Genomic DNA, 16,182 nt, shown 5'->3' on the forward strand with positions numbered 1-16,182 from the left:
TTTCCTATACGTGGATGTACATGGAATCTATTATGCTGAGTGAAATAAGTCAGAGAGAGAGAAAGACGCAGAATGGTCTCACTCATCTATGGGTTTTAAGAAAAATGAAAGACATTCTTGCAATAACAACTTTCAGACACGAAAGGAAAAGAGCTGGAAGTAACAGCTCACCTCATGAAGCTCACCACAAACAGGGATGAGTTTAGTTAGAGAAATAACTACGTTTTGAACTATCCTAATAATGACAATGTACAAGGGAAATAGAAAGCCTGTCTAGAGTACAGGCAGGGGTTGGGTGGGGAGGAGGGAGATTTGGGATAGTGGTGATGGGAATGTTGCACTGGTGATGGGTGGTGTTCTTTACATGACTGAAACCCAAACACAATCATGTATGTAATAAAGTTGTTTAAATAAAAAAAAGAAAAAGAAAAAGAAAAAAAATCAGAAAAAAAGAGAAGAGAAGAAAAAAAAGAAAAAAATAAGCATACAAATGCCAAGATTTTGATGTTTTTGATACAATCTAGAAATGGTCTATTTTGAGGAGAATAAATTATGTTTTTAAAAACCCTCCCAATACAAAGATGTAGTATCAGTAAAGGTATGTTTCTGGATTTCTAATACCAGTCAGACATGGAGCAATGACTGCACAGAGTATACCATCGTTTAGTGAATTTGTTTCATTGCAGAACACTGATTGAGGGCCTTCTTTTGATTTCAGTGTTAGTATTTAGTGTCAAAGTGGCTGAAAGGCAGGCGATGAGGATGAGCTGGGAAGCCAGGGCCATCTCATCAAAAGAAAGAAATAGAGATGGTTGGGATCAATACTGTTATCAATATTGCTTCCTTGCATGTCTTTAAAAAAATAAATGCATACAGAAACACAATGGTCTAAATGGGAGTTGTCTTGAACAACCTTTGCCCTAAATTATAGAGAAGGAAAGGAAAGAAATTGAGTGGAAGAGAAGAAACAAATATGAAAGGATGAGGGCCAGGGGCCAAGCAGTCTCAGGTGCATTGGTAGTGTTAAAAAAGAACAGAATTAAATATCCATGCCAAAGGCAACAAACAATAGAATCAAGAGACCCAAGCTCTAACAATTTAAAATTTAAATGGGCCTGTTATACTAGCAGTCTTGGGTGTGGGGGAGTCAAAGGGTAGCGGTTGAGATACACTCTGGGAAAATGGTGGAGGGAAGTTAATATTGGTGGTAGGATTGGCCCTGAATCATTGTACATCTGAAATCTAACTATGAAAGACTTTGTAAATCACATGGTTTCAATAAGTTAAAAAAATAGAGTGACAGGTAAAAGGCATCAAAGAAGAGAGAGACATTCCTTCAGTGCTGTGTCTTTTGTTTTAACAGACTAAACAGATGAGTTTACAGTTGAACATCTGTCTGGATTATGAGCAATTTAGGGAAAACAAAGCTGCTTTTTGCATTTTCAGCTTGCATCTTGTACCTTCCCTTTCCAGGGAAGGTTTTTAGTGATAGATTTGATCCTTCCTGTGGCAAGCTGTCAGCTTCAATTCTCTGTGGACAAAGAAGGAAGATCAGACCTTAAAGCCCCTCAATCCAAATGTGTCTTCTGAGTACATTGAATGATTTAGCAAAAATATTACCATTGTGTGAAAAATCATTATGTTTGCCAGATAATCATACTTTAAGGTGGTGGTTTAATTCAATAAAGTCAAAGATGATTCAATTTAAGTCTGGGTTTGATAAGAATGCTTGATAAATTATTAAAAAAGTTAGTTTGAAAATGGAATGCACTGTAAGTGCTAGATTATTACCATAAATGTTTCACAGATAGATTCCTGTTTTCTTGATTGAGTCCCTGTAGATGCAAAGTGGCACTGAACTTAAAGAAAAATTAAATTTCTCCAAATAAAGGCCAGAATGGTAGCACAGTAGTAAGATGTTTGCCTTGCACTCAGCTGACCAGGGTTTGATCCCAACATCCTATATGTTCCCAGCCAGGAGTAATTCCTGAGGACCACTGGGTGTGGCTCCCCAAAACCAATATATATGAAAATTTCTCCCAAAGGAACATTGGAAGAACAATATAGTAACAGATGGTCTATTTACAAGGAATTTAAAAATTTTTTTTATTTTTATTTTATTTATTTTTTATTTTTATTTTTTCGAAGGCTAAAAAACATGGAGTTTATTGAAGGGTCCCGAGACGTCCCAGACAAGGGCCACACGGTATTTGGCGAAACCATGATTTGAATTTAAAAAATTCGCCACAATCACTTTTATATTGATGCCTCATGATGTCTTTTTCTGTTTCTTCTTTTCGTTTTCTTCCTTTTCTTTCTCGATTTCGGCAACGTACTTCTCAATCTCTTTGGGATTTAGGATCTTGAGGGGCTGGTCCCGCCTCATGACAGCCAGTTCGATGTTCTTGCCTCCTGACTGGACCACTTCCAAAAGGGCCTTGATGACTAGCTTGATGGTCAGATCGTCGGTCTCAATGGCCTCCTCCGTGTAGTTCTTCTCCAGAAACTCGAGGACAGACTTGGCGCCCCGGCCTATAGCATTGGCCTTCCAGGCATGGTAGGTACCCGAAGGGTCGGTCTGATGAGTCTCGGAGTGCCGTCGAAGTCAAAGCCCACGATCAAGGCCGAGATGCCGAAAGGTCTCCGCCCATTGCTCTGTGTGTAGCGCTGCTTGAGGCTAGCGATGTATCTGGTGATATACTCCACAGTGACCGGTGGCTCTGACACTCCACCCGGGCCCTATTGATGACGATCCTGGCATCAGCGGTGAGGCCCGCGAAGGCCATGCCCGCGAAGGCCATGCACACGTTGTCGTCCAGCGCACAGATCTTGCGCACAGTCCGCTCATCCTGCAGTTTGGCCACCGACTTCTTCTCCACCCCCAGGACCACGATGTCCTTCCCTCGCACGCCCACCGCTGTGGAACCCTTCTTCACGGCCTCCTGCGTGTACTCCACTTGGAAGAGGTGCCCATCGGGGGAGAAGACGGTGATAGACTGGTAGTAGCTCATGCCGGCGGAGGCTCCCAAAAAGCTTTTGCACACTCACCGCTGGCGCGCTCGCCCGGCCCCAAAATTTTTTATTTTTTTATTTTTTGGGTTTTGGGCCACATCCGGTGATGCTCAGGGGTTACTCCTGGCTATGCACTCAGAAATCGCTCCTGGCTTGGGGTCCATATGAGATGTCAGAAATTGAACTGAGGTCCATCCTGATTCAGTTGCATGAAAGGTAAACGCCCTACTGCTGTGCTATCGCTCTGGCCCAACAAGGAATTTTTAAAACTGACTTCCCTGAAATTTAGTGAGATGGAAATTCTTGAATTTTTTCAAATTGATTTGTGTCCTTAACATCTTGACTCTTGTGTCACTACTTTATTATATTTATTTATTGAAATTTGGGTTATGTCTTCTCTAGTAAATGCATTAAATCTCCTTTTTCTTTCCTTTCCTTTTCTTTCTTTTTTGGTTTCTGGATCATTCCGGGTGGTGCTCACAGGGTTATTCTAGGCTCTGCACTCAGAAATTGCTCCTGGCAGGCTTGGGGGATCATATGGGAAGCCGGGAATTGAACTGGGGTCATCTGGAGTTGGTCGAGTGCAAGGCAAATGCCCTACTGCTCTGTTATTGCTCCAGCCCCCACCTTTTGGACTTTAAATACAGAATTGGAACTACCAAACTGGTGAAAGCAAGACCCGAAGATGGACTAGAAATGGGAAAGAGAAGTAGGGTCTTGGGCTCAGTAGTAGTAGTGGAAGGGACAGTAATTTTGCACATGGTAAGCATAAAATTACAACTATTACCTCACCACAGTTTAAAAAAGAACAAACTATTGCTGTTTCGTAGGCATGCGATTCCTATTTTAAAATGTTTTGGTAAAATATTATAAGCACACAGAATATAATAAATTACTATTTATTATTCTATGCTTGGTGTTTGCAATTATATGAAGCTATGCATTCACCTGTAGTAATGTACATGTAGTGAAATGTTCATTTTGTCTTGTACGCAGCTAACTCTGGTTTTGTCGCTAGAATCCCATATGGTCCCCAAGGCATGGCCAGGTCTGATACCTGAACACAGATCCAGGAGTAAGTCTTGAGCCCTGTTTATTTGCTTATATTTATTTTCCTTATATTTATTTCCTTGTATCGGTATTGAAGAACAGCCTGAGAAGACCATATTGGTGGTGGTGATAAGAGATGGAGTAGGTACAGGAGATGTGATCAGGAGAATGGGTGAGAGGGAGCGTGAGGAAGTTTGTTGATGGTGAAGGGAGGTGACTGGTCCCTAGAGGCTGCCAAAAGTAATTCCTGAATGGAGTTGGGGTCTTGCCTGTAGCATTAAATAATTAACGATGGAGCTGGATGGCAATGGACGGTGAAGGATGGAGGCCTTTGTTCTTAGGCCCCGGCCACGTGGCTTCATTCCCCATCTACTGGCGGGTCTGGGGTTCAGGAAAGTGACAGGTATAGAACTCACTCACAGTCAGGCATTAGGAAGCATTAGCTTTATTCATGCCCTATCCATCACATGTGTGTGGCCTACATCATAACCTTTCAAGCATTCAGCCATTCTAGGCTACCCTGCATCTTAATTCAGCCATCTTCCCTTTGGCCTTCATCCTGGTCCAAGACCAAAAGAGGCAAAGAACCTAAAGCCAGCGAGCGCAGCAGGGCAGAGAGACCCCTAATCCCCTGGCTCCAGGGTTTTTCTACCTATTCCAAGACCCCTCCCAGGAATGGGCGGGGTCTTGCAGGTAAGGTCACACCTAATATTCAGTTCCCAAGACCCCTCCCATTAATGGGCGGGTCTCAGATAGGTACACCTACATTGGCCAAAAACCAAACCCCCAAATGCCAAACAATTTTTTAAAACCCCAAGTTCTTAGTTCCATTAATCTTTTAGTTGGTTGGTTCGTTTTTATTTCACTGGTTTGTTTATAAGTTCCAATAATTTTTTTCCTTCTGATTACTTTGGGCTTTGCTGTTTTCCTTTAGTAATTTAAGAAATATAGGTTCCTCTTTTATATTCTTCCTAGTACTCATACCCTGCTTTTTTGTTTCTATGTTTCTTTGTTTTTGTTTTGGGGGCACACCCAGCGATGCTCAGGGCTGACTCCTGGTTCTGTTTTTAAAGTTCACTCCTGGTGGGCACAGAGGACCAGATGGGATACCGAGCATCAACTCTAGTTAGGCCATATGCAAGAAAAGTGCCCACCAGCTGTATTATCATTCTGGTCCTGTCTGCTTCTTTGGCTGCTTATTTACCCTCTGGAGAAGTCTGTGGGTTCTCTTTTGTACATGAACTTCTCTTTTACTCTCAAGACTAACTCTCCCCCCCCCCCCCGTCTCTCTCTCACTTTCTTTCTCTTTCTTTTTTTTCTTTCTCTCTTTCTAACTTTCTTCTTTCTCTTTCCTTCTTTCTTCCTTCCTTCCTCCTTCCTTCCTTCCTTCCTTCCTTCCTTCCTTCCTTCCTTCCTTTCTTTCTTTCTTTCTTTCTTTCTTTCTTTCTTTCTTTCTTTCTTTCTTTCTTTCTTTCTTTCTTTCTTTCTTTCTTTCTTTCTTTCTTTCTTTCTCTCTTTCTTCTTTCTTTCTTTCTTTCTTTCTTTCTTTCTTTCTTTCTTTCTTTCTTTCTTTCTTTCTTTCTTTCTTTCTTTCTTTCTTTCTTTCTTTCTTTCTTTCTTTCTTCTTTCTTTCTTTCTCTCTTTCTCTCTCTCTTTCTTTCTTTCTTTCTTTCTTTCTTTCTTTCTTTCTTTCTTTCTTTCTTTATTTCTTTCTTTCTTTCTTTCTCTCTTTCTTTCTTCTTTCTTTCTATCTTTCTTTCATTCTCTCTTTCTCTCTCTCTCTCTCTCTTTCTTTCTTTCTTTCTTTCTTTCTTTCTTTCTTTCTTTCTTTCTTTCTTTCTTTCTTTCTTTCTTTCTTTCTGTCTGTCTGTCTGTCTGTCTTTCTTTCTTTCTTTCTTTCTTTCTTTCTTTCTTTCTTTCTTTCTTTCTTTCTTTCTTTCTTTCTTTCTTTCTTTCTTTCTTTCTTTCTTTCTTTCTTTCTTTCTTTCTTTCTTCCTTTTTTTCTTTCTTCTTTCTTTTCTCTTTCTCCCTTCCTTGAAGGAATACCAAGATTTTCTTCTTCTTTTTTCAGTTTTTGGGCCACACCCAGTGGCGATCAGGGGTTACTCCTGGCTCTTTGCTCAGAAATTGCTCCTGGTAGGCATGGGGGACCATATGAGATGTTGGGAATCTAACTGGGTCCCTCCTGGGTCAGCCAGATACAAGCCAAATGCCCTACTGTTCTGCTATCTCTCCAGCCCTATTTTTTACTTTTATATTATTGTCATTAGTTTGTGTGATCGCCTATCCTCACATTCCTGGAATGAATTATACTAGAAATAGAGGAATAGATTTTTCTCATATTATTACATCATATAATATGATAATCTGGACATTGTGTTACTCAATATTCACTTATAAAACTTTCAAGCCTACCAGCAATTACTTTTGTAGGTGGATAATTTAATTACTGGTAAGGAGTTTGATTTGGTAGGTAGAGACCTCACAAGTAGTATTAGTGGTCCTATAAAAGAAAACACAGAGAGATCTTTCACTTCTTCCACTGTTAGGATAAAATGAGAAGTCTGAAACTTGGAACAGTGCTTTCAACCAACCATGATCCTGACTTTGAGTGAAATTCATTTTTCAAAACTATAGAATAAAAAATTTTGGTACTGTAGTATAGCAGTCTGGATGAACTAGCACGCATATCCAGCTATTGTTTTTTTAACTTTATTTAAAGAAAATGCATCACATAGTTGATATAATTGAACATAATAAATTTATTTCCAGATAATTGACAGAAATATATTATTAAAAAAAGAAAGAAAAATAAAAAAATGAGAAGAAAAAAAATTTAAGAAAAAGGGGGCAGAAAAGGGGGCAGAGAGATAGCATAGTGGTAGGGTATCAGCTGATCCAGGACGAATGGTGGTTTGAATTCTGGCATCCTATATGGTCCCCCAAGTCTGCCATAAAATATATATATAAAGATAGAAAGAAAGAAAGAAAAATAATAAAACAATAGCAAGCACATCTGTGAAACTTATTGAAGTCATTAGTGTAATAAAGTCATTAATGCAATGGCACAAAATTTAGTAAGCTCTTGTTAGCTTTCCATTTTGTTAAATTGGTGTGTTGCTATAGGTATGACAGCACTAAACAAAAAAATTGTCCAAAATTTTAAAGCACTGTTACTGATACTGTGACTCTGAGGGGCATATACTCAGCTGACAGTCCACCTGGGAGAAGACATTTATGGGGGAAGAGTGCCCATACTTGCTCCAGAAAGTCCTGGTGATATTAGCCCAAATACAGTGTATTATTCAGAAATGCCTAGGAGCTCACATCACTTAGATAAGTTAGGGAGTCAGGTTACCTTCTGTATTGTAGAAATAAATCAGTGATGCAACTTAATTTTTTAAACAAAAATTTTTATTGTACCAACATGATTTACCAAATTGTTCTTAATAGAGTTGTTTCAGGCATTAAATGTTCCCAAACCAACCCTACCAACACTGTGACCTTCCACCACCAATAGCCCCAGGTACCCAACCACCACCCCAGTCTGTCCCTGGATGGCACAAAGAAATCCATTTCATATTGTTTGCTACCATACAAAGGCAAATGAAATGATCAAAACATAGATCAACAAGAGTCAACCTGTGACAACCGTTACATCTCATCTAAAGGCAAGACCCTTCTCCTGTGCTGATTAGTGAAAGTTGTAGTTATTATTTAGGGTCATTGAGCTTGGTGACTTATCCATCAGATTTGCTGTGGTCCTACAGGACTGACAATTAAATTTGTAGATGTGGCTGTGTAGTGCAAGATCTATGGATCTGGCACAATTTTGTGGCTTTGTGGTTTGATAATCAGGTTAAATTATGCAGGTGGGGAATTTCTCTCTCTCTCTCTCTCTCTCTCTCTCTCTCTCTGTGTGTGTGTGTGTGTGTGTGTGTGTGTATGTGTCTGTCTGTGGGCTGTTCTACCTCATGCAGAAAGGGGAATCTGCCAGCATCATTCTGAAAAGGCCCTTAAGTTGTCAGCTTATACCAATCTATCTGGGAAGCCTCAGCAACATATTCTTTTCATCTGATCTTTTCATTGAATAATCTTTGCTAGACTAACTACCCATATTAATGTCAAAATTAATGAAAAAAATAAAATAGTTTATAATTTCTCATTTATCAGTCTTATGTGGAATTATTTGCCAAAAAATAAAAATATGACAAACACCCTGACTAGAAAAAGTTGACTTATAAGTCTTTAGATTTTTATTTATTTTAATTTTTTAATTGGGGGGGTTTGGGTCACACCCAGCAGCACTCTTGGCTGTATGCTCAGAAATCACTCCTGGCAGGCTCAGGTTGCCGGGATTTGAACCACCATCCTTCTGCATGCAAGGAAACACCTTACCTCCATGCTATCTCTCCAGCCCCAAGGGTCTTTGGATTTTTAATTAAGTTATGAGAAAGCATCTCTCAGTTGATGCTGAGATGGCTCCTTAGCTATCCCCTAACTGCTTTCTTTGTAAGTCTAGTAAGCTTTCCAAGGAAAGGCATAAAAATACATTTGTCAAAATTTGAGAGTAAATAACTACCGGGAATAAAGTTACTGAAGAATTTGCGATGGTTTAAGACATCTGTTTCTAAATTGCTTCCTCCTTGTTTAACTCTTCTCCTCTGGTGATGTCAGCCAGTTTTTATTCCACCAACAGTTTGAAGAGCATGGCTGTTTATCTGATAACATACATCAGTTATTTTATCCAAAAGTAAAAACTAAAGGGAACAGACGTTTTAATTTACGCTGTGATCAGAAAATCTGCCAAAAACAAGTCTGAAGTGCTCAGAATATTTTGTGTTTGCATGTCAACCGGGTAAAATATTCTGAGCAGGGTTGTAATCTTATAGTCTGTTAATATGGAAAAATATTTTGAGATCAGATAAGACGAGAGATTTATTAATTCCTTTCTGATGTGCTTTTTAATTTTTACTGTTTTGCCTTGATATATTGCTATCTAATAGAACCTGCATATGCCAAAAATAGCCAGTAGAGAGCATTTGCTATAAAAAATCCTTTGCGATCTTCCAGAAACGGTGTTTTCATTTGTTTTCTAAATGGCTAGAGCCCAAGCCCAATAGAGGATATTTCTTTGACGCATCTCTCATTTATCCCACTCCCACCCAATTCATTCCTGAGATACTCGCCAACTCCAAAGGAATGAGAGTAGCGCCAAAGCAGCTTTCTTTCCCAGGGTAATGGTAGTGGTAATGGTACAATCTGACCACTAAATGGCAGCATAGACCACAAATTTCTTGCAGATCAGAGAGTTTGTCCTTACCAACACAAGCAAAATTACACGAAAAGATCAACGAAGTAAAGCCTAATTCTTCATGACAAAAACTTTGTTGACAAAAAATTCATTTATCTCTCATTTATTCCACTCCCACCTATTTTATTCCTGAGATACACGCCAACTCCGAAGGAATGCGAGTAGCGCCAAAGCAGCTTTCTTTCCCAGGGTAATGGTACAATGTGACCACTAGATGGCAGCACAGACCACAAATTTCTTGCAGACCACACTTGATATGCCTTATTAATCACAGTTTGTCCTTACCAACACAGGCAAAATTATAAGAAAATATAAACGATGTAAAGCCTAATTCTTCATGAAAAAAACTTTATTTCCAAACAAATTTATTTATCTCTCATTTATCCCACTCCCACCCATTTGATTCCTGAGATACAAGCCAACTCCGAAGGAATGGGAGTAGCGTCAAAGCAGCTTTCTTTCCCAGGGTAATGATAGTGGTAATGATAAAATCTGACCACTAGATGGCAGCACAGACCATAAATTTCTATAAATTTCTATAGACCACAATTGCTATGCCTTATTAATCACAGTTGTCCTTTCCAACACAGGCAAAATTACACGAAAAGATCAACGATGTAAAGTCTAATTCTTCATGAAAAAAACTTTGTTTCCAAAAAAAATGATTTATCTTAAATGAATATTGGTTATTGATTTCTCTGAACATTGAGTATGTTCTTTATTTTCTTTTTATTTTTTGGTAATAAACTGAAACTTATTGCAAATACAAAAATATTTTAACTTTGAGCAATTCATTTGTATATTCCTTCAGTTTTCTTTTTACTCTGAGTTTCAAATGCCTCTGTCTGACATTGATATTGTGGAGTATATGCATTTGTATTGTATAATGTTGCTTTGTTATCAGTTAATGTAACTGATTTGTATTTTGAATCATTCTTGCATTTCTGGTATAGTCCTGTGAATGTTTTTTTTGCTATGTTCTTGGATCCAAATTGACAATACCATTATTAGAGGATTTTTGCATCTATGTAAACCAAATATACTGGTTTCATCAATTTATTTATTTAGTTTTATTAAGTACTTTATTTAAACACCATGGATACAGGGTTGTTCATAATACAGTTTTTTTTTTCAGAAATACAAAGTTATTTATGATTGAGTTTCCGGCATGCAATATGCAACACTCTTTACCAGTACAGATTTCCCATCACCAATGTCCCCATGTCCCCAACTTCCTTCCCACCTTCTTTCCTGCCTGCCTATGGGCAGTTTTCCTCTCTCTCTCTCTCTCTCTCTCTCTCTCTCTCTCTCTCTCTCTCTCTCTCTCTCTCAACATACACACACACACACACACACACACAAACACACACATTTGAAAAATGTGATTTCGATTCTTGTCCAGAGTGATCATTTACAACTCTTGTTGTCATAGTGGCCCCTTCTCTACCCTAACTGCACTCTTTTGCTATTTATTTTTGGGAAGCTTCATACCATGGTCTTCCTGGCCCATATCCCTATTGTCATTGATATTATCAAATATTATCATACTATTTTTTCTTTTCTTAAATACTACAAATGAGTGAGAATGTTCTATCCTTCTCCTTCGGTCTCATTTCGTTTAACATGATACTTTCCATATCCATTTATGTATAAGTGGATTTTTAAACTTTATTTTCCCTAACAGCTTCATAGTATTTCATCATGTAGGTGTACCAGAGTTTCTTTATTCACTCATCTGTTCTTGGGTACTTGGATTGCTTTCAAATTCAGACTATTCTGATTAGTACTGTGATGAACATATAGGAATGCAGGTGTTTCTACGTTGTGTTTTTGGATTCCTAGAGTATATTCCTAGAAGTGGAACTGCTAGGTCCTGCAGAAGCCTAATCTCTAGTTTTTTGAGCAATGTCTATACTGTTTTCCAAAAACTCTGGATCACCATGCATTTCTACCAGAAGTGAATGAGAGTCCTTTCTCCCTGCGTCTACACCAAGCACTGGTTACTCATATTCTTTGTGATGTGTGCCAGTCTCTGTGGTGTGAGATGGTATCTCATTGTTGTTTTGATTTGCATCTTCCTGATGATTAACGACATGGAGTATTTTTTTCATGTGTCTTTTAGCCATTTGAATTTCTTCTTTGAGGTAATGTTTGTTTATTTCTTCTCCCCATTTTTTGATGTTAGATGATTTGTCTTGATAAGCTCTATCAGTACCTTGCTAAGCTCTAAGATATACCAATATATCTTGGATATTAATTTTTATTAGCTGGTATTGGGTGAATAGTTTCTCCCATTCCATGGATAGCCTTTGTATTGTTTCACTTCCTAACTTGGATGAAATATTAACATTTCATTTTATCTCTGGACAAAATATAACAATAAATAGAGGGAAAAGAAACCTACCAAAAAGCCTATTGTGAGTGATATACTTGTTTAATTTTTTTTGTTTTTGGTTTTTGGGTCACAACCGGCAGCGCTCAGGGGATACTCCTGGCTCTACACTCAGAAATCATTCCTGGTGGGCTTGAGGGATACTGAGAGTTGAACTGGGGTCTGTCTGGGATTGGCACATACAAGGCAAATGCCCTACCACTGTTCTATTACTCTGACTCCTCCAACCTTTCTTTTTGAAGTTGTATTTAAAATATGTAGAGCACATGATAAATTAAAATTTTCATATAAAAATACCTAATAGATATATTAATTCTCCTATACATTTGGCACTAAATTACCAACAGCACTAAATTCTAGCATAGAAGTGGATGAGGATACAGGTATTTTCATGGCATATATTATAAGTTACTTGTTGGTGTTAGAAAACATAATTACTAGATATAATATATAATCATAGAAAACACAATAATAACATACTTACAGTGGAGATATTTGATTGTTACAGTCTTATTCCAAGGATCACATTAACCGCAGAAATAATGCAATATTTTGTATTTCCTAATATAAACTTGATAGCATCATTTATGAAATACTCTTGCCACAACTTCTTAACATTAGATATAACTTCTATAGAGAATAGAAAAATACAAAGACTAGAAAAAACAAGTCAAACAAAGCCAATTAGACAACTCCAGATGGGAACCAGTCCATATTGCAATTGAAAACTTAGCACAGTTGTTTCAATCAGGGTACCATTATAAAACAAGACCAAGCATAATGGGAAACCATTGATTCTAAAATAAATAAACAAAGCAAAGAAATGTCTTGATAGACACAACAAAAAAATGCAATACAGCACATATAGAAAATTTGCAAATAATTAAAGAACTTTAAATATAGATATTGAAAGGAGCTGGAAACAATCCCACAAACTACAAAGAGGAAGCAGATCTAGAATCTATCAACTGCAAGAAGATGAAAAACAGACCTTAGCTAGCACCCTGACTTAGTATCATTAAGACAAAGAGCATTAAGACACATTTCAGATTTGTGACCTTCATAACTGAGAAGTGGCTGTGTTATTTTTAGAATCATTACTTGGACCAGTGCATGTGTGTCAAAGTGGGGGCCATCCTGACCCACCATCCCCATGGTGTCAGGAATGCACTGCCCTGAAGAGCCCACATGTCAATAGAGGTGAACTGACCCTGTCCATCAATGGCGGAACCTGTTCCCCACCCGCCACATGCACATAAATGCAGGAGCTATCCTGACATAATGCCTGAGCAGGGACCCACACCATCCTGAAGAGCCCAGGGAACACATATCAATGGAGATGAGGTCCTAAAGAGTGGAGCCAGAGAAGCCACGCACTCCTCCTCTAAAAACCCCAGTGAAACAGGTAGAAAAGACCACATTACAAGCCTGACAATGGGGGAAAGAATGCAGGCCTCCAATATGCATAGAGAATTAAGATGGCAGCTCTGCTGACCACAAAACTGCTAATGACTATTTAGTCTGATAGATAAAGACTTTAGACAAGAAACATGGAGGATCATCATAGAATTCAAAGAAACTATGGAACAAATTGAACAAACCACAAATAAGAATCAAGAGGATATGAATGTAGAAATGAGAAAACTCCAAACTAAAATAACAAGACTGAAAAACTTGGTAGGCAAAATGAAAACGTCACAGAAAAGCCTTTCCAATAGAGGAACAGCAGCTGAGAATGGAATCAATGGGTTGGAAGATGAGATGCATAACAATGTCAAAAACAGAAAAGATTGGTAAAGAGCCTTGAAACAAATGTGGAGAGAATGGAAAAAATCCTCAAAGAATGTCAACAGATGAAATTAGAAGTCTTTGAAAAACTCAACAGAAACAACATGAGTTATTGGAGTCCCAGAGACCTGGGAAGAAAACCCCCATAAAGAATCAACAGTCAAGGACATCATTGCAGAGAAATTCCCAGAGTTAAAGAGTGAATGCATCCAAATTTAGAGTTCCAGCTAAAAGAGATCCGAAGAAAAGCACCCAAAGACACATTCTAGTCACAATGACGAATCTGACAGATAGGGGTAGACTACTGAAAGCAGCAAGATCAAAAAGGGAAATTACATTCAAAGGACCATCCTTAAGATTTACAGCAGATATGTCACAAGAAACCCTAATGGCATGAAGGCAGTGGTGGGATATAGTGATCCAACCTAATGAAATTGAATGAAATTGTTTCTCCACCAAGAATACTTCACCGAGCCAGACTCACATTCAGGATTTGAAAGAAGGATACATAGCTTCACAGAAAAACAACAGCTCAGAAACTTTAAAGACTAAAAACCAGTCTTAAAAGAAAAGAAAATGAAAGGTCTACATTAAGACAAGACAGACAAACAGATATATTGAAGTCCTAGATAAAGATGACACTAAATCCCATGACAACGATCTCTCTCAATGTCAGTGAACTAAATGCACCAGTTAAGAGACACAGAGTGGCAAAATGGATCAAAAAGCTGGATCCAACATTCTGCTGCCTACAAGAAACACATCTGAATAGTCAGAATAACATAGACTCAAATCAATGGTTGGAGAACAATTACCCAAGCAAAAGATTACCTTGGAAAAGCTGGAGTGGCCATATTAATATCAGATGACTCAGCAGCCAGATCAGGGGTGCAAGTGGTAGGACATTTGACTTGCACACACTGACCTACGATAGGCCATGGTTCAATACTCTGGCATCCCATACTGACTTAGGACAGACCACGGTTTGATCCCCTGGCATCCCATATGGTCCCCCAATCCAGGAGCAATTTCTGAGTGCATAGCCAGGAGTAGCCCCTAGGCATCACCAGGGTGAGCCCCCCCCCAAATCAGATAACACAGACTTTAGTCTTAAAAGAGTTATAGGTGACAGAGATAGACATTTCATAATAATCAAGGAATATGTACAAGAGGAAGAAACATATATTCACCAATGAGGGACCAGCAAAATATTTAAAACAATTCTTGTTTTTTTTGTTTGTTTGTTTGTTTTGTTTTAGGGTCACACCCATTCTCAGGGGTTATTCCTGGCAGGTTCGGGGGACCAATGGGCTGCCGGAATTTGAACCACCGACCTTCTGCATGCAAGGCAAATGCCCAACCTCCATGCTATCTCTCTGGCTCCTTTAAAACAATTCTTAACAAATCTGAAAAATGATAACATTAGCAACATACTAATAGTGTGTACCTCAACAACACCCTCTCACTCCCTGATAGTTTAACTAATCTGAAACCTAACAAGAATATAGTGGCTCTGAAAAGAAAAATAAAAGAAAGTGAAATACTAGGGCTCTTCATTACCAGAAAACTGAATTCAAATTCTTTCCCAATGCACATAGACAATTCTCCAGGATAGATCACATGCTGGCTCATAAAAAATACTTCCACAAAATCAAGAGGATAGAACTGTATGAACTACCTTCTCAGATAACAATGCACTTAAATTAGAAGAAAATTACAAACAAATTCAGAGAAAAAACACCTGAAAATTAAACAGTTCAATTCTAAACAACCAATGGTCAGAGTCGAAATCAAAGAGAAAATCAAAAGAATCCTGGAAAAAAATGTGAATAAAGAAACATATTATTGGGGCCGGAGAGGTAGCATGGAGATAAGGCGTTTGCCTTTCATGCAGGAGGTCATCGGTTCGAATCACAGCGCCCCATATGGTCCCCGTGCCTGCCAGGAGCAATTTCTGAGCCTGGAGCCAGGAATAACCCCTGAGTGCTGCCAGGTGTGACCCAAAAACCACACACACACACACACACACACACACAAAGAAACATATTATTAGAATTTGTGGAATACAGAAAAGCAATACTAAAAGAGGAATATTTATAGCTTTGCAAGCACACATCATGAAGAAGTTAATGACACAGAGTATAAAATTAGAAAGTGATCAACAAAGTGAGCAAAAAATAGGCAAGCAGAGAAAAGTAAAAAAACTTAGACAGAAATTAATGAATTGAAATGCAAAAGATCAGTGAAAGAAAGAGTTGGTTCTTTGAAAAATCAACAAGAGTAATAAGCCACTAGCAAAACTCACAAAGGAAGAAAGAGAAATCATAAATGAAAAGGGGAGATCACTACAGATAATACAGACATTGAAAGGGTTCAGAGATTACTTTGAGAAACTCTATACCACAAAATAAGAGCACCTGAAAGAAATGGATAAGTTTTTTTTTTTTATAAAGTCTTAAGTTTGAAGTAAGATGATCTAGCATATCTGAACAGACTCATCACTTTTGAAGAAATTAAAATGGTGCTAAGAATCTTCCCCAAAATAAAATCTTAGGCCTAGATGGATTCACTGACTAATTATTTCGAACCTTTCAAGAGGAACTACTACCAATTCTTTTTAGGCTCT

At 38.2% G+C, this 16,182-nt stretch overlaps 1 pseudogene; it reads right to left on the reverse strand.

The window, feature by feature from the left end:
- Positions 1 to 2,150: 2,150 nt before the first annotated feature.
- LOC126025950 (proteasome subunit alpha type-7-like) lies at positions 2,151 to 3,045 on the reverse strand (annotated as a pseudogene).
- Between the last annotated feature and the right edge of the window lie 13,137 nt (positions 3,046 to 16,182).

This window comes from Suncus etruscus, chromosome 13, assembly GCF_024139225.1.
Source record: "Suncus etruscus isolate mSunEtr1 chromosome 13, mSunEtr1.pri.cur, whole genome shotgun sequence".
NCBI lineage: Eukaryota > Metazoa > Chordata > Mammalia > Eulipotyphla > Soricidae > Suncus > Suncus etruscus.